General features: G+C 40.3%; 1 long non-coding RNA gene across 1 annotated transcript; it reads left to right on the top strand.

Moving 5' to 3' along the window:
• The first annotated feature begins 16891 nt into the window (after positions 1-16891).
• On the top strand, positions 16892-19364 carry LOC311037714. The gene is made up of 3 exons (XR_014599998.1): positions 16892-17218; positions 18335-18561; positions 18783-19364. It is a non-coding gene; the product is annotated as an uncharacterized lncRNA (long non-coding RNA).
• The last annotated feature ends 880 nt before the right edge of the window (positions 19365-20244 follow it).

Below are 20244 nucleotides of genomic sequence, written 5' to 3'. Positions count from 1 at the left end.
CTGATTGGTTGAGAGTCGGTTGAACCGGCGTTTCAGACTGAACCTTCAAAATAAAATGACCGAAAATGTGACTGCAGTGCGTCTTTAGAACAAAGCCTTGAGCTTTTATTCTGAAATGTCGAGGCTGGGGGGCGTGGCTTCAACTGTTCCAGCCATGGAGGAATGACAGTGGTGGAATGAGACGTGATATTCCAGCCTGCATGCATACACTCTTGGGACGACGGATGGATGGGTCCTATCACTGCCCACCCTTTGCTTTAGGGAAAAGAACAATCCAGCCCTCATACTCAAGCACTTTCACTTTAGCCTTCCCTCTGCCAGTGTTATTTATATAGCACATAAACGTATGAGTAAACAGGGCCAATGTCCACATAAGGTGCGAGGGTACTGGTGGTCATTTTCTCACACCACCTTGTACATTTAAGCACAGTTATTTTCCAGTTTCCTGGATGGTCTCACACCACCTTGTACAATTAAGCACAGTTATTTTCCAGTTTCCTGGATGGTCTCACACCGATTACTTGTATCTCACCCTTCTAGACGTTGATATGCCAGAGATTAGGCAGTACGAACAAATATTTTACACATTAGTTAGTTAGTAATATAGTTTTCCAGTCTTCATGGCTCTTTCCTCCATCTTCACTTGGCGTACGGGTCCATTTGGTTATGTGTCTGACAGCGAGCTCCACTCGGCTAGTGGTTCCACTATTCAGTGGCTCTCAAATGCAGCATGTCTTTCTGTGGCTTAGTCCTCCTGCTGTGGCAGATTCTCTTGGTGTTTGACCAGGTGTCGATTTCGTCACCTCCGCTGTTACATGGTGACATTGTTGGTGCTGCTCTCATGGCTGGTGACCTTGCACGCTCTGCTGTGGAAAACGCATGCTCTGCTCCTTCCCTCTGTGACTTGTGGTTTCCTTGATGTCATCACAGAATAGATTTATCTGCGAGGTTCCAATCGTGTAGTTTGTGTAGAAGTTGATTCTGCATAGCTTGCTTCTGTAAAAAATACACACCTTCAACTGCCAGTGGTGTTGTAGAACCATATGGGTACACTTTTTTTTCACACATGGTTTCAGATCGACATTTATGTCTGACCTAGATTGTATGCCACTGTAAATTTGCATATTCACAACATTGCATGAAGCCCCAGAATCAATTAGCATTCTAACAGGCTGGCCATTAATTAACATAGGCCATTCTCCATCATCAGAGTGGCTAGTTACTGTACTCCTGTCCATTACTGTCACATATCTCAGTCTTTATGGCAGTAACTGTGAAAACGCGATCATCCTCTTCACTTTGATCATCTTGCCTGTCAATCATTTCTGGGCGCTGTGTTGTGACTTGATTCACTTTTAACATTTTCGTTTTGCACACTTTAGCAAAATGCCCCTCTTTTCCACACTTGTTGCATTGTTTACCTTGTGTAATGGTGCATTCACGGCCTGTGTGTCCCTCTCGTCAGCACCTGAAGCATGTTGCTGTGCGGTCCTTGTTTCCAGACCTGTCCGTGGATGAAGAAAACTTTTGTCCTCCTCTATCCATTCTGTTCTGTGTGCCTCTCTTTGGCCTGCTATCCACTGTGTTGACGGACAATCTTTCCATCCTGGCCGCTTGTAGATCAGCTGCTTCCATTGCTCTAGCGATTTCTTGTAGATTAGTTAGTCAAGTTTTTTTCACGCAGCAGCCGTCTCCGCAGCGCATTGGAATGGCACTTGTCAATCACTTGGTCACGTACGAAATCGTCTCGGTTATCTCCAAATTCACATGTAGCGGCCAACTTCTTTAATCTGCACACAAAACTGTCCACAGATTCCCCTTGTGACTGTTCCACTTGCCTGAACATGTGTCTTTCATAGGGAATATTCCTCTGTGGTGTAAAATGTGCATCCAGCTTGTCCACAGCTACATCATAATCTCTGTCTCCCGTATCATCTAACGTGGAGAAAATGTCCTGTACTTCAGAGCCAGCTAGATGCAACAATAAAGGTCCTTACATACCGGTCGCTCCATGTACGGAGCCATTGACTTTATAAGGTTTAAAAAAAAAACGCATTATTTGCACGAAAAAATCGCGGAGGGAGGCAAAATACCCGTCCCAGGTGGCCGACACATTTGAGGTTAGAGGCTCTAATTCTTGCAGGTGGTTAGATGTGGTGGTCATCATTTGCCTAACTTAATAAATTGTAATGAACACTTGCATTTCTGTACTTTCAGATAACTCATGAGAGGGTGGAAGGAGTGGCTGAGAAGGAGGTGGTGAGTGAGGGACTGAAGGAGCAGGGGGAGGTGTATGAAAAGGTCATCCACAACATGCAAAAGTCCCAGGACAAGATCCGTAAGAGGAAACTTTTGCATGGTGTGGATGACCTTTTCAGGGTTGGGGATTTGGTACTTGTGAAAAACATACGGCAGGAGCAGCGCAAGGGAGGGAAGATGGAGAGTGACATGCTGGGTCCTATGAAAATAAGCTCAATTGAAGGGAAGTGTGTTACCCTGGTCCACAAACTGGGCATCAGAGTTGACAACTTTGACCAGATAACACAATACATTGAGCCAGAGGAAAGGATTCCAGCCAAGCTGCAGAAGCTTGGTTGCCCTTTTCCTCTGGCTTCGTGTTCCCCTTCTACCCGTTCACCTTCACCTTCCCTTCGTGCCAAATCCCCTTCCCCTGCTCCCTCACCAGTCCCCTCACCACACCACCTCCTTCCGACCATCCACTCCTCTGAGGCCCCAGTCCTGCCTTGCCCCATCCAGACCAGCGGTATTTACCTTCCAGTATGTGACATAAAATATTCTGTTGTCAGATTCTGCTCTGTACAAATGACTGAAATTCTGTGTATTTCCAGTCATTGATGACGTATGGTCGAAGACAGGGGAGATCATTTGGGCCAAAATACATAGGTACAAACTCTACACTATGGACCTAAAGAGGCTTCGACCTCTGCAATGGTTGGAGAGTGAGGTATAACTCCCTTCATTTTCATTAAAGGACCTCAGCTGTTCCCTCATATGAAATACAGTATAATGAATGATTGGAGTTGGCCCAAGTAATTTTTATGTGCAGGTCCTGAATGCCTATATTTATAAGCTCTCCACTGCAAGTCATGCTTGCCTCATGGTGGACACCTTTGCAATGACGGATATATATTTAGGCAAAAAAAAAAATATTGTCAAAAAGGTAAGGATCACCATAGTTATGCTTAATGCCATTGCTTATAGGCTTAACTTAACACATGGAATGATTATATGCAGGTGGAGGTGATGGACTTTAACAGCATTGTGGGAGCCGTTGGCTTAAATGGTCACTGGACCCTAGTTGTATGTATTTTGTCCAAATACACAGCATTATATTTACCACCACTTAAGCTTTGCGTAGGCTACATGACACAACCTTAATCCTATTTGTTCTTAAAGGTGATGTATCCAAAGGCCAACAAGGTCATTTTTTACGACCCTTTTGGTGCCTCTACAGCACAAATTAAAATGTGCCAGGATTCCACCAGGTAAGCAAATCCAACACTTCTTATGTGTATTTAAAGCAATGATTTTAAATGCTAGGAATGGTTTGCTCATGTTTTCCAGTGATATGGATTTAGTTGCAAAACAAATCTAGGCCTTGGTGAAAAGTAGATCAACACATGATGATTTTGATTTATCCTTATGCTTTAGAGCCTTCATGAGGCAGAAAAGGGGAAAGATATCACGTTGGATATGCACAACGCCCCAACATCCTGCCCAGCGTGACACCTCATCCTGTGGGGTACTCGTATGCAAAGTAAGATTACAATTTCCAATTCAGGCATTTAGCAGATGCTCTCACCCAGAGCAACTTGTGTACATGTCATGAACCCTATAGTCAACAAACATATAATATACTGTAGTAGTTAAAGAGAACAATGTAGTTCAAAGAAATTGTAGCTGGTAATCAACATCAAGCCTATATATCTGTCTACACAACCTACTATCTAAACATTCTTAGAACTTGTGCTGAAGAACAACACATCTAAATACCAAAAAGTAACCTTATTGGGATAGATTCACCTATAAGTTCTTTGTTCAAGGCAGCAGAGCTGATACTACTGAAGGGGAACACAGAAACCCTCAACTTCCCAACAGACAGCCTAGGGATCAACATCATGAGATGGGAAATTGGGGATTTTCTTATCAACAGCTCTGGTAGGCTGCAATGCCACTTTGTATCAGCCTAACCAAACAATTAAATGTACTGTATTAAATAGACATATCTTCAATAGATGACATGTCAGAGCTGTGCCGTGGCTGGCGAGAAGGAAGGAGGAGGAGAGGAAGGAGACCATTGGGTATGAGGATTTTGAATGTTTTACATGGGGAGCACATCATCTTTCATGGAAACATGCGTTACATTCCAAAAACATACTTTTATGAAAAGGTCTTTCCATTTTAACTGTGTTGTGATAATGTTTTGTTAAATGAAGTTCATGATTTCTTTCAGATTGAATGCACAACATGTAGCCTCTGGTTTCACATGGGCTGTGTAGGCAATCCGCCCATTGAGGAGGATTTCTAGCTAGCCTCACCACCTCATCATGCATACAGATGCTACAGGTTTGATGTTTACCTGGATCATTTGGAGCACTCAGTTGTTTTTCTTTGCACTCATTTACCCTTGTAATAATAATACCCTTATTATGTTCTTTTACTTTCTAGAGTGTCTGCCCTGAGATTGGGAGGTCATGTCAGGATCCAATCCATCATCAGTCATGCCAAAGACTATAAAAATGGTACCCCCCAGTGCCTTGCTTGGCAGCAAACATCAAGGGTTGGATGTGTTAAGGTTTTGCTCATGGAACACAAAAACACAGCCAAAGCCAAGAATTGAAACTAGTACCTACTGCGACCCAAACAAGCAGCCTCTCTATCCATTCAGCTGTGCTGATCCCACTTGTACATCAAGCTGCCTCACGCAACAACAACAGGAGCCTCCTGCTCCGTTGGTTTCCATGGCTAGTACTTAATTCAGCCACTAAACAAGCTGAGTGCTGATAAATTGTTTGCTAAATGGCCTTGTAGTAATGGTGCTAGCTAGCAAAATCTGCATGGTCTACTGAAATGTGCAATATTCAGATATGTGCAATATGCTTCCATGCACTTGTCCCATATACAGCCTGTGTGGCACTCAGGTTTGTTTTTTGGTTTCTTCCATTTGATTGTTGTGTAGCCTACTGCAAGAGAACAATGTTTGAAGACTGTCTCCTTGTATGTGTACACTGTACATGCTTGTTGAATAGCTGATTTTGATTGTGCTATTTAGCATAGTATATTGAGGATGTAACAACCCTTAATAAACAAATGACTATCGGAGCTTATTTGTCCTCCTTGTACTTCCTATTTCCATCCATGTGGCCATTATGGTCATAATTATCATTATGATATATGTTCTTATTAGTTTTTCATTAGTCTGTTAATGGTTAGCTATTTAGATTCTCTCTGAGCCTCCCTGGTAGTAGTTTTTTCTTGGTATTACGAATGTTATTTGTTTGTCTTTGTCATGTCATGTATTTGTTGTTACTGGCAGAGCTGTGTAACATGTATTTGCCTCTTTTCTTGGCCAGTGCACACTCGTAAAAGAGACTATGGTCTCAATGTGATTTTACTGGTTAAATAAAGGTTAAATAAAATAAAATGACATTTTCGCACAATCTGATCATCACTTGCTCTTTTGTTTGGAACATCAGCAATTTATGTGTGCAAATGAGACAACAGCGATTATGCTATTATCTATGTATGTCAAATAGGTCCATAAATCGCTGTAGAGGTGTGTAGAGTCCAGGTTAATGGGCTTGATATTTATTTGATACATGCATTGTGATATAATATATATCACTAATAATATCACTATAATAATAGGCTACCATTTGAACTGGTGGTGCTGCTGTCTTAACATAGGACCTACAGCAGATGGTGCTGTTCTACGCTCTGCAGTGCACAGCCTAGTTTAACAGCGTTTGTTATGAAAACATAACTAAGATTATTAAGATGATAGGCTATTATGCACTTGTCAGACTTCACCCAAGAGTTTGTGGTTCATGGTGGGACTACCAACATCATTGACTTGTTTCTACAGCTATTAAACTATCATGTGAACGGAGCGCTTATATCAGTCAATATTATCTGCTTATATGAGAAGCCAGTTGATTCAGTTGAACCATCTAGTTTCTATTGCAGTTTTCTAAGCAAAATGTTGTAGTTGTGCAAGGGGTCTGAAGGGGTACCTGTCTCTGATTAAAATTCTTAAATCAGGGACAGGGGCTACTGAAGCCAAATACATTCGAGAACCAGTGCTGTAGGCCTTGCTCTCCACCTCTCCTCACCTGCTCGGTGTCAGTGAAGGCCTCCACAGCTCTGAGGACCAGGCCCCCCTCTTCTGACAGCACGTCCTGGATGCCCTGCTCCAAATGCTCCCCAGGCTGGAGGAAAAACGAACACTCGCCCTGAAACACAGGAAGACAGCAGAGGAGGAGGGGGGGAGAGGAAGAGATTTACTAGGCTTCAAAGTGAATGAGATATGAGACTGGCCGAGTTCAAACACGGGGGAAGCTTCTATTATAATATGGTTCGTCTAAAAAACAGTCATGTGCGGATGTTTCATTTAATTTCATGGATGATAGTATCACTTTGATGCAGGCATTGTAGAAATATCAAAGTGTACCAGTGTTTAGCGAGACCTGACTCTATGGACCTGACAGAATGGTTTAATTTGGAGCCAGTGTGACGTCGTCTGTTAAGGGGTCTAGACTATGAAATTAAGCGTGCATATATTGATTGATTGAATACTTTATATAGAAGTTTGCAGAAAAAAAGCACATGAAAGTACAGTTTAAATACAAGGTCAACTAAATAGGATTGAAAAGCCCATTTGTGTAAATAGATAGAATAGAAGAACTATGTACATAAGTTAGTTATAGTCTAACTACAAGATACTACACCTAGTAAAATACACCCAGAGACAAACGCAAATGCTTTATAGACATAACGCTCCTATATTAATAATACATATATATGTCTGTCATTAAATGCTTCGATGAATTTGAGTACACAGGACCCCAATGGAAACAATTAATAAAGTATTTAATCAATCAAGCGACACAGTGTTGTTGTTGCAATGTGACGTAGCTGAGCTCTGTGTACACGTGCCTTTATTTATATTTTGCCATTGACAATGAGAAAGGGGCTGGGAACGAGGTTAATAAGATTAATACATTCAAAACTTTTGAAGTTATTAATTAATAGCTGCTTGGTCTCCTTGACAATGAACTAACCAATCGCTTGCGAGACCATCCATTAAAAATAACAATCTCCATTCAGTATTTGCAATTTAAATGTTACTGTTAGGTGCAAAAAAAATCAACAACAACACGGAGGATAGACTCCTAGGCATTATGACAACATTGGAACTGTATGATGCATTTATAAGCGTATGTGCTAGTTTTTACACTGAAAGCTAGAATGTCCACTTGGGACTATTTGTAGGCCTATATGCCAAATCAGAAACAAGACATCGTTTGTTACAGACTACAGAAACGTCAACTCAATGAGGCAATGTCAAATGGCTGCTTTTTAAATGATTGACATATTTATTGACAAGAATGCATATTCATAAACCTATAGTTGCTACATGCAGATTTCTGAATGCTGTTATGACAAGTACTATTCATTGCCTTTCATGTTTCATTCATGCATTTGTCTGTTGCCTGATATATATTATCAGGCAACATTATTTTAATGTTAGTATTTTAACAAATACTAACTTCACAAACTTTTGCATGTAAGTACAAAATGTTATATCGATTTCATACAGTGACCAGGAAGAGTTGAAAAGACCATGGGGAGTAGTGAGATATCTGCAAGACCTTCCATCTCAGAAGATGAACTTGCCACCATCAATGAAGATTGCCACCACAGAAAAAGGGATATACATGTTACATTTCCACAAAATATATTTAGATTTCGCACTGTGGTGTTGAATATGGAACCAGCAGAAAAGTTATGTTTTATACGTTTTTATTTTTATCTTACTAAATAAATGCAAGTCATTCAAGTAAGCCATATTTTAGTCCTTGTGGGCATATAAGTCTTATATGCCCATATAAGAAAAAAATAACAAAATAAAAAGAAATTAAACAAAAATAAAATTAAAACGATTCACTCGGTGGCGGCGAAGGTGGGCGTGGTCAACGTGACCACGCTGAGCCACCATGAGGCAGTACTGCGTCATCATGGACCCTGTGGTGGGCGCAGACGGGAAGCCCCAGCTGGGCCAGAAGAGAGTGGTGAAGGTATTGGACATCTACATGGATTAAAGTTCTCAGTCGGCACGGCTGATGTAATTTGGATTCCATAGCAGTCTACGGAAGCATGTTGCTCAGCGAAAATAGCCTAATCTACATGCTCTCAATGCGTCGCAGACGCATTGAGAGCTTGTAGATAAGCTATTTTCGGTTATTATTTTAAGATTAGAGCATTTGAAGGGGTAAAACTAGCAATATGTTCAGAAGCATCTTCCATAAAATCTTAATAGTCTGCGATAAAGGTTCATTAATAGCAAATGAGGTTAAAGCCTCAATCTGTGATTTCTTCACCTGGTTGGCAGTATGTAGAACGGCAGGAACAATATTACTAACATATCATAATTTTACATATTGTGGTAATTGTTTAGGGAACAGCGCTGGTGTGGGTGGGGGCTCCTTTCACACGGTTTCACAAATCGCACATTAGGACTTGGCCATACAACATTTTTCAGTCGTGAGATTTTATTTAGCTTTAATCCATCCATGCGTCTAAGTTTCCACCAAACGAACGTCAAGTTTCCACTTGTACACTCAAAGGGTCCATTTGGTTTCAGTAGGGGGCTTGAACATGATAAGGTAATCAGGATAAGGTGGCCGTTTCCACTCTTTTTGCCTTAATCAGGACTGATGGAATTATTATCGTACATATAAACACTGGTACACTTTGATATTTCTACAATGCCTGCGTCAAAGTGATACTACCATCCATGAAATTAAATGAAACATCCGCACATGACTGTTTTTTAGACGAACCATATTATAATAGAAGCTTCCCCCGTTTGAACTCGGCCAGTCTCATATCTCATTCACTTTGAAGCCTAGTAAATCTCTTCCTCTCCCCCCCTCCTCCTCCTCTGCTGTCTTCCTGTGTTTCAGGGCAAGTGTTCCTTTTTCCTCCAGCCTGGGGAGCATTTGGAGCAGGGCATCCAGGACGTGCTGTCAGAAGAGGGGGGCCTGGTCCTCGGAGCTGCGGAGGCCATTACTGACACCGAGCAGGTGAGGAGAGGTGGAGAGCAAGGCCTACAGCACTGGTTCTCGAATGTATTTGGCTTCAGTAGCCCCTGTCCCTGATTTAAGAATTTTAATCAGAGACAGGTACCCCTTCAGACCCCTTGCACAACTACAACATTTTGCTTAGAAAACTGCAAGAGAAAACCATAGCTACTAGCTAGTATATGACGCTATGAATGGATGATAACCCATCTTTTGAGGACTATAACATTGCAAATAAGAAATGGAGTGAAAGAGATGCAATTAGTGCCACCTGAGCTATTAACATTTTTTTTTCCTATATTGTTCCTTCAGGTCCTTCAGGTCCATAGCAGTGTGTTTAGGCGAAGCCACACACCCAGAACAATAAAATGTACAAGCTGCTGTGAAAAATTCCATTGCTTTATTTGTACAAAAATATTCAATGCAAAGGAAGGCATGTCTCACCACCTCAAGGTCCATAAAAAGAATGCCTTAAAAGTGAATGGTTAGTTACCCTCCATTAGCTTTGTGCTATTCCATTATCACTTGTTTGTACTGCTGCTAAGTAAGCTTACCCATAATAATGTCACATACCAGTATTAGGAGTATATAGGGTGTATACTTCCTTTCTTTTAGTTGTTTTCCTTTCCTTAAACATTTGGACTGACCCACCTCCAAACAATATCTGTTTTTTTAAGGCCAGTCCATCTCCTTTTGTTAATTTCCTTGGTTTCCACCTCTATCTACACACTCCAAGTTAGGACTTGATTGACACAATGAGCACTTCAATCCCAAGACCTGTCTAGTCTGTAACACTAGTTAGTTTAGTTTAATTTCATAGGGAAACCATACAATGGACATGATGCTTTTGTCTCTTTATAGACTTGTACAGTACGTCAACTGTTGCCATTTGGATTGCGATTTGGACTTAATGGCCAAGGGGCCATTGCCCCTTTTGCGGGGTCAAGTACCGGAGGAAGGACACCATGCGGAAGCACCTGCCAACGTGCCGGTCTGAAATGGTGGGTGTGTGTGTTGTTTACTGCTATATATTTTACATTACTGCTATATATTCTTTAATTTATGAAAAATATTATTTTTTTGATTTATGAATATATTATTAATGTAGAGTTTATTTTGGTTTATTTTCTTCATATAACTTAAAGGTTAGTGAATAATAATAATAATAATAATAATAATAATGGATTTTATTTATAACGCACTTTACATTTACAAGAAATCTCAAAGTGCTACAGAAGGCAATTGAATAAAAATTGTTCAAAATGATTATTATTATTATCATCATTATTATAATAGAAGCTTCCCCCGTGTTTGAACTCGGCCAGTCTCATATCTCATTCACTTTGAAGCCTAAATCTCTTCCTCTCCCCCCCTCCTCCTCTGCTGTCTTCCTGTGTTTCAGGGCAAGTGTTCCTTTTTCCTCCAGCCTGGGGAGCATTTGGAGCAGGGCATCCAGGACGTGCTGTCAGAAGAGGGGGGCCTGGTCCTCAGAGCTGTGGAGGCCTTCACTGACACCGAGCAGGTGAGGAGAGGTGGAGAGCAAGGCCTACAGCACTGGTTCTCGAATGTATTTGGCTTCAGTAGCCCCTGTCCCTGATTTAAGAATTTTAATCAGAGACAGGTGTAGCGGTCCCGGCTGGTCATTAAAAGGGTGAAGTCTCACTGATGATTTTTTGGTGGTTCTTTATTAAATCAACGTAGAAACTGGCGAAGAAAACACAAAATACATAACATAAATCAATACAATAATCCATTAATGTCATCAAATCTCAAATGGCACAATACATTTTCCCATCAAATCTATGGGCCTATATCACAAAATTAACTTACAGAATGCATAAACCTTCTTATAGAAAAATACATGAAAAAGGTAAATACATGAAAAAGGTACAAACTATAGCAATAACCCTCAGATAATAAAAGCCAACAATAAGATCACTCAGATAACAATAAGATCATATAAACAGTGCAACAAAACCATCAAACAGAGACATATACCTTGTTCCCCTTCCAGCTAGGTGCTAATTGTGGTAGACAGTGGCATGGTGTGTGGCTTCCATTCGTTCCAAGTTTGTCATTTTAACCTTCCGTCCGTCCGTCACCCATCCTTCCAGGGTCCATTTGTCCGTCCTTAACCCATCCTTCCAGGGTCTATTAGTTTACAAACATTTGCAACACTGTGCAGTCCTTTCTGCTCCTCTACCACCGAGCCTATCTTAATGTTTGCTGCCAGGCACCTGTAGCCCCATACTGGCCATCAGCACCAGGTGAACATGATTATTGTAATTGCAGCTGGCATGTCCCTGTGGGCAGGAAACACTACAAATAAAAGCCTTGCAGACCTGATGTTTTGGCAGGAAGCCCTTCAAAATAAAAGTCTCAGGGACAACATATTTGTGCTCAAGTAACCCCCCTTCGGGTCCGTTACAATAACTATGTTTTTTGAATTTTTTATGATTTTTTGAAAAATTACATTGAAATGGATGGGATTCTGTAATATTTCAATAATTTATTATTAATAATTGCTGCTGTAAAACATATTGATAATCATCACAGCTTTACAAGAGACCATGGGACACATTAATATATAGTTGTTGGGTGATAACCATGTTTTTTGGATTTCTTATGATTTTTCTAAAGATTACATTGAAATGGATGGGATTCTGTAATATTTCAATAATTTATTATTAATAATTGCTGCTGTAAAACATATTGATAATCATCACAGCTTTACAAGAGACCATGGGACACATTAATATATAGTTGTTGGGTGATAACCATGTTTTTTGGATTTCTTATGATTTTTCTAAAGATTACATTGAAATGGATGGGATTCTGTAATATTTCAATAATTTATTATTAATAATTGCTGCTGTAAAACATAGCCTATTGATAATCAGTGTTGGGATAGTTACTAAAACATAGTAATATATTACTTATTACATATTACTTGTTTAAAAAGTAATGTAGTTACTTTACTTATTACTCCCTGCCAAAAGTACTTAGTTACTTATTACTTTAGTTACTTTTTTTTTTCTCGCCCCCAGTAATTGCATCCTTTCTCCCCAAAAGTCTGACTTTGCATTTTCAACATTAGTAGTTGTTTTTTTTCTCTTTTCTGCAGCCTACATTGTAAAATCCTCATTGTACACTCATTTGAATTATATTAACACTAAGACTTTTACTGTGTATGAATTCATATCTTACAGACTAAATGAAAACCATTTGACGGCTATGAATTGAATACTAAGAACCTCAATGAAAACAAGTATTTTAAATTGTATTTAAAGGGCAAGACCACTTTGGTAGAGGTTTGGGTTGTGTATTTACCTTGCCAATAATTTATTATTAATAATTGCTGCTGTAAAACATGTCATGTTTGTCTTTGTTTTGTTATGTCCTGTATTGTCGTTACTGGCAGAGCTGTGTAACATTTTATTTGCCTCTTCTCTTGGCCAGGGCACACTTGTAAAAGAGACACTAGTCTCAATGTGATTTCTCTGGTGAAATAAAGGTTAAATAAATAAAAAACAGTGACCAGGAAGAGTTGAAAAGTCCATGGGGAGTAGTGAGATATCTGCAAGACCTTCCATCTCAGAAGATGAACTTGCCACCATCAATGAAGATTGCCACCACAGAAAAAGGGATATAGATGTTACATTTCCACAAAATATATTTAGATTTCGCACTGTGGTGTTGAATATGGAACCAGCAGAAAAGTTATGTTTTATACGTTTTTATTTTTATCTTGCTAAATAAATGCAAGTCATTCAAGTAAGCCATATTTTAGTCCTTGTGGGCATATAAGTCTTATATGCCCATAAGGACTAAAATGTGGCTTACTTGAATGTTCTTTATAGATAAATAGCAGACAGACAAAGGAAACAACCTTGTATTTCTTTGTCATGATAATGATAGATATGTATATGTTAATATCAGAAGTTCAGGTCAGATCAGGTTTATATGATGATTTAGCTGCAGACAGGGTACACATGGTTTAATCGAGTTCATATTTCAGTTACACGCCCACTGAGCGAAACACAAGAATGGTGTGTGTGATGATATTGATATGGGGTGCGTTCGGAAATTTCCCACCGGAGCGCACTATAGAGTTATAATGTCGGAGCGCACCCGCTTATTCATTTGTATTGGCCAGTGCACTCACTCAGTGCTGTATTTCCGAACGCACTAGGATGTGTATTCGGACATGAATACCGTGACGTCATTGTATTATCCTTTGCCGTCATCTCGTATGTGCTAGGGACACTCCCACAATGCAATGCGGTAGCTATGCTCTATGGCAACAACACGTTTTTAACTATGGCAACAACTACAACAACATATCAGCAGACAGCGACCAGACCTCCGTCAATTATGCTTCTATTAAACACATGTAGAATGTAGTTATTTGTGGAAACCGTCCAATAAATACGGTTTTAACTGCTGTAGCCTACACCTTGACTGGGATAACAGCAACATGTATGTGTAGTTCCTCTCAGAGCCTCTGGTTGGTTCCTCTGCTCTGGCTGGACACAGCATAGATATATCTATGGGCCACAGTACATTAATAGTGCATAACGAATATCCGATTGTGCAGGTGCGCTTTGTTGTTTAGTGGTACTATGCTGTAGTACGCTATATGTGATTCACCCGGGTCAACCTCGGTAGAGAGAAAACGGCTTGCCATACTCGCGTCTGTCTCCAGCTCGGAATGACCCTTGGATCATACCATAGGATCATCATACCAGCCAGGGCAGGCAGTCTTCTTCTTTATGGTGTTTTGTGGCGGTTGGCATCCTTATAGTTGCATTACCGCCCTCTTCTGTTCATCCATGATTAACTAAATTCTATCCCACAGTCCTGTTTCTTTAATAAATTTCACGACTGTGCCTCTGCCTGAGTTGTCCTCTGCTGCCCCCACTATCCTTTCAAACGTTATTTCTTCAATTCCCACCTCCCTCAGCTCTTCAATCATGGCCTCTCTTTTGTCTTGATATAACCTACAATGCATCATAGCATGTTCGACAGTCTCTTCCTCTTGACAATTATCACATAAACCTGTGGGGTGTTTCCCCATCAAATGCAGGGTCCTATTTAATGTGCTGTGTCCAATTTTTAGTCTTGTTATAATAACCTCCTCTCTCCTACTTCCGTTTCTCCTCTTTCTTCCTGCATTCACTCTGTTGTGGAATCTAAAATATTGTCTTCCCTTTTCTTCTTCTTCCCATGATTGTTGCCATTCTGTCACAACTTTCTTCCATATAATTAATTTTGCCTCTGACTTACTAAGACTTATATTCAGCTGGATGTCATTATTTAACAGAGCCTTCTTGGCCAACACATCTACTTCTTCATTACCTTCTATGCCAACATGTGCTGGGACCCACATAAATTGTATTTCAATCCCCATTTGAATTAGATTATTGTGTGTCTGTAACACCTGATACATCAAATCTTCTCTGCACTTAGATCTAAATGACTGCAGGCTTTTGAGTACCGAAGAAGAATCTACACATATCACTACTTTATCAGGTTTTACCTCCTCTACCCATCGTAACGCCATTAGCACTGCATATATCTCCATAGTGTATACACCAAGTTTATCTGTTGCACGTTTAAAAACTGTATACTTGACTCCCGGCACCACAAAGGCTGCCCCTGCTCTTTCCATCTCTGGGTCTACGGATCCATCAGTGTAGATTTGTACATAATCACTGTACTCTGCCTCTACTCGATTATTAAAAACATAGATCAAGTCAACTTCTCCTCTTTCTTGTCTTTTAACCTCTAGCACATGAAAGTCTATCTTTGGTGTCTTAAGCAACCAAGGTGCCACCTCAGGAATTACAACTGTTTTACTAAATTCTGTTGTATTAAGTCCCATGCATTCCGCTAACTTATTCCCCACCCATCCAAAACTGGAATTCTGGATCCCTCCATATTCCCAGCATGGCCGGAGGACCTCCTTAACTGGATGTGAATTATCATGTCCCTTTATGTGCGTCCAATAATTACTCATAAGGTGCCTCCTTCTAATTTTTAAAGGCATTTCCCCTGTCTCCACCTGTATTGCACAATGTTCCCATCACAAGCAACAACTGGAGATCTGATAACATTAAACAGGTTTAGGGTTTCTAAATAAGAAAAAGAGGTTGCGCATCAACAATGGGTCCTCAGTGGAGTGCTAGACCCAAAGTCAGTATACATATCAAAAAAGGAATTAAAAAAAAAATCCAAAAAGGTAGCACATTCTAAAATGTCAATTAAATGGAGGACAAATTACTCACATTTCCACTTTTTTATTGGCACACCAATAAAGTGAACGCTTACGCGTTTCGGCTATGAGCCTTCCTCAGAGCATTCATATCACATCAATTCAACTCACTTTATACACAAGGTCAGAGTTCACCAACAGCTGAAATCTCAAGTCAATCACCAAGGTCCAATCACTAGTATGCAAGAACACAGGCAATTACAGGTAATTTGTGGCATATATCATAAAGTAACACATCCAATACACAGTGAATGGGTATCAAAGATAGTCTTAACCCAAAAAGCATTTTAAGCTATAATCGTCATTAAGTCCATTGGGTGTCATAGTGTTGAGTGTGTATATCCACTGCATTTCTCTCTGGGCCAGTTTCTTTAGAATATCACCTCCTCTGATGGGCATCACAATTTTTTCAATCCCACAGAATTTTAGTGAAGAGGGTGAACCATGATTTGCTTCAGCATAATGTTTTGCAATTGCATAATCCATATTTCCTGTACGGATTGCAGTTTTGTGCTCTGATATTCTTTGTTTAAGGGGTCTTTTAGTTTGTCCTACGTATGCTAGACCACAGGGACATAACAGCATGTAAATCACATGTGTCGATTTGCAGTTGATAAATTCACGAATAGGAATCTTCCTTCCAGTGTGGGGATGATTGAATGATTTCTTGTCTGTTGTATTGTTGCAACAGGCACAGTTGCCACATCTATACATTCCAATTGTTGTCAGCCATGTGGTCTTCTTTTGAACCATATTTTTGTACATGACTGTACCTTTGATTGTGGGTGCTCTCCTAAATGCAACAAGGGGTGGGGACTTGCAGAGATCTTTCACAGATGGCTCTGTTTGGAGCACAATCCGTGTACGTAGCGTTCAATTGATATCCGTTCTCAAATCCCAAAATCGAAAATCGGAAATTGTCCGTTCAGTTTATATCCGTTCTTAAGTCCCAAAATCGAAAATAAGAAATTGGCTTCATCTCATGAATGGAAAACGGAAATTGACCCGTTTTTTAATTTAATTTTTTTGTTAAACACAATTTTTGCCAAGATATCAAGTATTACTTTACAAGCCCGTATCTTGCGTTCAGTCTATTATTCAATGTTAAATCAAAAATCAAAAATCGAAAATTGGCTTGATTTTCAATTTTAGCCTTTCATCTACATGAATGGAAAACGGAAAATTACCTGTTTTTTAATTATCGATCATTCATATGCATTATTATACAAAGTTACGGATAGGGAGGGGGCGGAGGCGAGACTCCACCCCCTCCCTACGCGCCATCTTGGTGAGGTCCGGTTCGGTCCAGCAGCACCGTGTTAGCTCCGGCTAAGTGTAACACTGTAAACAAACACATAGCAGCTACTTTAGCTAGTCACTGCTAGAACATTTTACGCAGATTAAGAGGAAACAATACGAGGAGAAGATTACATTTATCGGTATCGATCCGTATAAGCTTGTTACGAGTGAGTTTAGTGTCAATAAGGATCTTTATCCGCCGGGCCATACATTATCCGGATATTGTATGATTATTATTTAGTGTTTACACGCAGTGCCTACTACACTATGGACCAGTTGATGGCCTACAACAGCCTTGAGGCTCAATCTTATTTGTGCAAGGGTAAGTAAGTTTGTTTTTATTATTTTGTTTTATCGTTTGACAGGTAATGTTGGTGAACTGTAGAAGTGCTGTGCAAGTCTGTGTGTTAGCGTGGCTACTGTTAGCCTTGGATCAAGACTATCGTAGATTTATTTTATCTGAGTCAGACTTGATCAAATACAACTAATATATAGTCTTGATCCAAGGCTAAGCTTTTTTTAGCCCTGGCGTTAGTGAGTTCTCTCTAACTTAGAGAGAACTCTAACGCTGGACTAAGCTACTGTGTGCCCAAAAGAAGTCAGACGTAAACAAAGCCCAAATATGGGCCTTATTAATGACCCAAAATAATTCATGAAAGTCGAGTCTGTCCATTGTGGCTGGCATGCAGATAGTCAAGCTTTGTTCTTTGAGAGTTTCATAGGGGGAAAAACACAAGTAAAAAGTACTAGCCTGGTTACCCAGCACTTTTCATACAGTCAGTGGCTGGTCTTACAAGCAGGGTCTTACAAGACTGGGTCAAAATGTACCACAACCAGGGTCGGTAACACCACAGCATTCTAACTAGATATAATTACAATTACGATCAGGGGTCTTCAACGTTTTCAGGCCAAGGACCCCTTGGCTGAGAGCGAGATAAAGCAGGGACCCCCATTATATTGTATAGAATATTTCTTTTTTCATAGATTTCATAGGCAGCTTCATAGACTTGTTCCACAGCACTATCATGTTGGATTCATGTTAATGTGTATTTCCAAACATTTAATCATGCACTTAAACAACACTTATACCTGACCTTTCACTCTGTACTTAGCCTGCTCTTTTTCCCCGCTATACTAAACCACTTTGCCGAAGATAGCAGATCTACAAACGCACAACGCCTTTGGCTAAAGTTCCTCTCAGAATAGGGATACTTGGTTGAAGTGGTTTATGTAAAAATCACACAAAGATTTGGCGGACCCCCTGTAGTAACTCTGAGGACCCCCTAGGGGTCCCGGACCCCCTGTTGAAGACCTCTGCTTTAGATATTATTTGATTTTTTTGTTGCACGCATGCAGTGTTGTCCTATGTAAGCTGAAGACAATAATACCCTAGCGGTCTGTTCTATCACAGTAATATCACTGTTTACTCTATTCTCAGGTGCTGCACTCAGCAACCGAGGGAGAAGCCAACCTCTCCCTGGATCATGGCCCCAGAGCACAGCACACTGGGGCGGTGCTTGACGCACACTGTGACTGCAAGTCTGGACTGTGTGAGGTCTGGTCCCGTGTAGGTGCTGCGCTGCAAGAGTCCAGAGGAAAGACACAGTAGAACCTTACTCTAGGTGCTTGTGGCCCACTTCAGCGACTGAGTCAAAGCGTGGTAACGTGAGTTGTGTATTTTAAATTGAGCATATTGTTCTAATTCATTAGAACCAGGGTCAGTGAAACCACAGCATTTTAACTAGATAATGACAATGCTTTATGTATTATTTGATTGAAGCATGCAGTGTTCTCTTATTTAAGCAGAAGAAAATGATCTAAAAGTTAAATGATATCCTACCGGTCTGTACTATCACAGTAATATTCCCTGTTTATTTTATTCTCAGGTGTTTTTGACCCATCTGCAAGTAATAACCTGAAACACCTCCAAGGAGTCTAATTAAGACCATCTGCACTCCAGGCAGCTCCCAACACAGCGTGTAGCAGCAGGACCCTCGCTACAAGAAGAGTCACTCCAGGCAAGGCAGCATGACGCTGGCCACCAACAGAGCCGTGCCTACTGCTCAAAAGCCCAGCAGTTTGATCAGCGTCACCACCAGCGTCCATCAGATTTTCCTGGAGACTGTGTACTGTACTGGTTGGCAGAGGATTCAACATTGCAGATAGTGTAGGATCTGTCATGGCATGATTAGTCACACTAGCCTTTACAAAAGGGGGAAAAACAGCTATATTAATCTAAACTAATATTATACTTTACTATATGCTATATTATACTACTATATTGTGAACTCTCTATACATACATACTGTATATCTCTACATATCTACTATTTTAATGTGCTTCACCAAAACGAAAAATGTACTAATCTTTGTGCAGTAGTAGCCTCGTGAAGAGGATTCAAGCTCTTAAAAGAGATGACTTCAAGAGCTTGCACTTAAATTGTGAATAAAATGTTTTATTGAATGCCATTATTTGCCTTGCATATTCTTTAATCTGTAGCCTACTATTGATAAATGTCCTACTTGGCTTAAATTAAGCAGTTGTTTTTATGAGTGATGTTTAGATTAGATTTAGTTTCAACTTTATTGTCTCTGCACAGAGTACAAGCACTACTGAGACAACAAAATGCAGTTTCGCATCTACAGCTGAGTTACAGTGTGTCATGTCCAAGGAGGAAGAAACTGCAGGAGATTCTTCTTACTGAGAAAGTGGCTGAGAACAAGAGAATCATGTGTTATCACTATAATCAATGCAATGGTTCTCATACTTTTCCATGTCAAGGACCCCCAAATTAATATGTATTAGCCCCATCTGAAAATATTTTGTCCCAGGGACCCCCATACTATGTTTGTGTTGTAAAATGTTTCAAAAACATTCAAATTCTTCTGAAAATAGCCGATCTACAAGCTCACAACACATCACATTGAGACGACTCAGACGAGGAGCATGGAGTTTGGTTATATTTCAAATAGCCAATGTACAGGGAGGTGCTTAAAACAGATGTTGATGCTACGTATATATTAAGGACCCCTGGAGGGTCCCTGAACCCCACGTTGAGAACAATTAGTGTATGTATAATACAGGGCTCTTCAACAGGGGGTCAGGGACCCCTAGGGATCCTCAGAGTTACAGGGGGCCGCCTAATCTTTGTGTATTCTGGAGGGAACTTTAGGGAAAATAGCCGATCTACAAGCTTGTAGATCTGCTATTTATAGGCAATGAGGTTTGGTGTAGATGGGGGGGGGGGGCAGACCAAGTGAAAGGTCAAGTTTATGGTTTAAGTGATTAAATGTCTGAAAATACAAATGAACATGGATCCAATATAGTGCTGTCAAACCTATGAAGCTA

This window comes from Gymnoscopelus microlampas, assembly GCF_963454915.1.
Source record: "Gymnoscopelus microlampas genome assembly, chromosome: 21".
Taxonomy (NCBI): domain Eukaryota; kingdom Metazoa; phylum Chordata; class Actinopteri; order Myctophiformes; family Myctophidae; genus Gymnoscopelus; species Gymnoscopelus microlampas.
The sequence above is the reverse complement of the archived record's forward strand: the minus strand, read 5'-3'. Positions and strand labels throughout refer to the sequence as shown.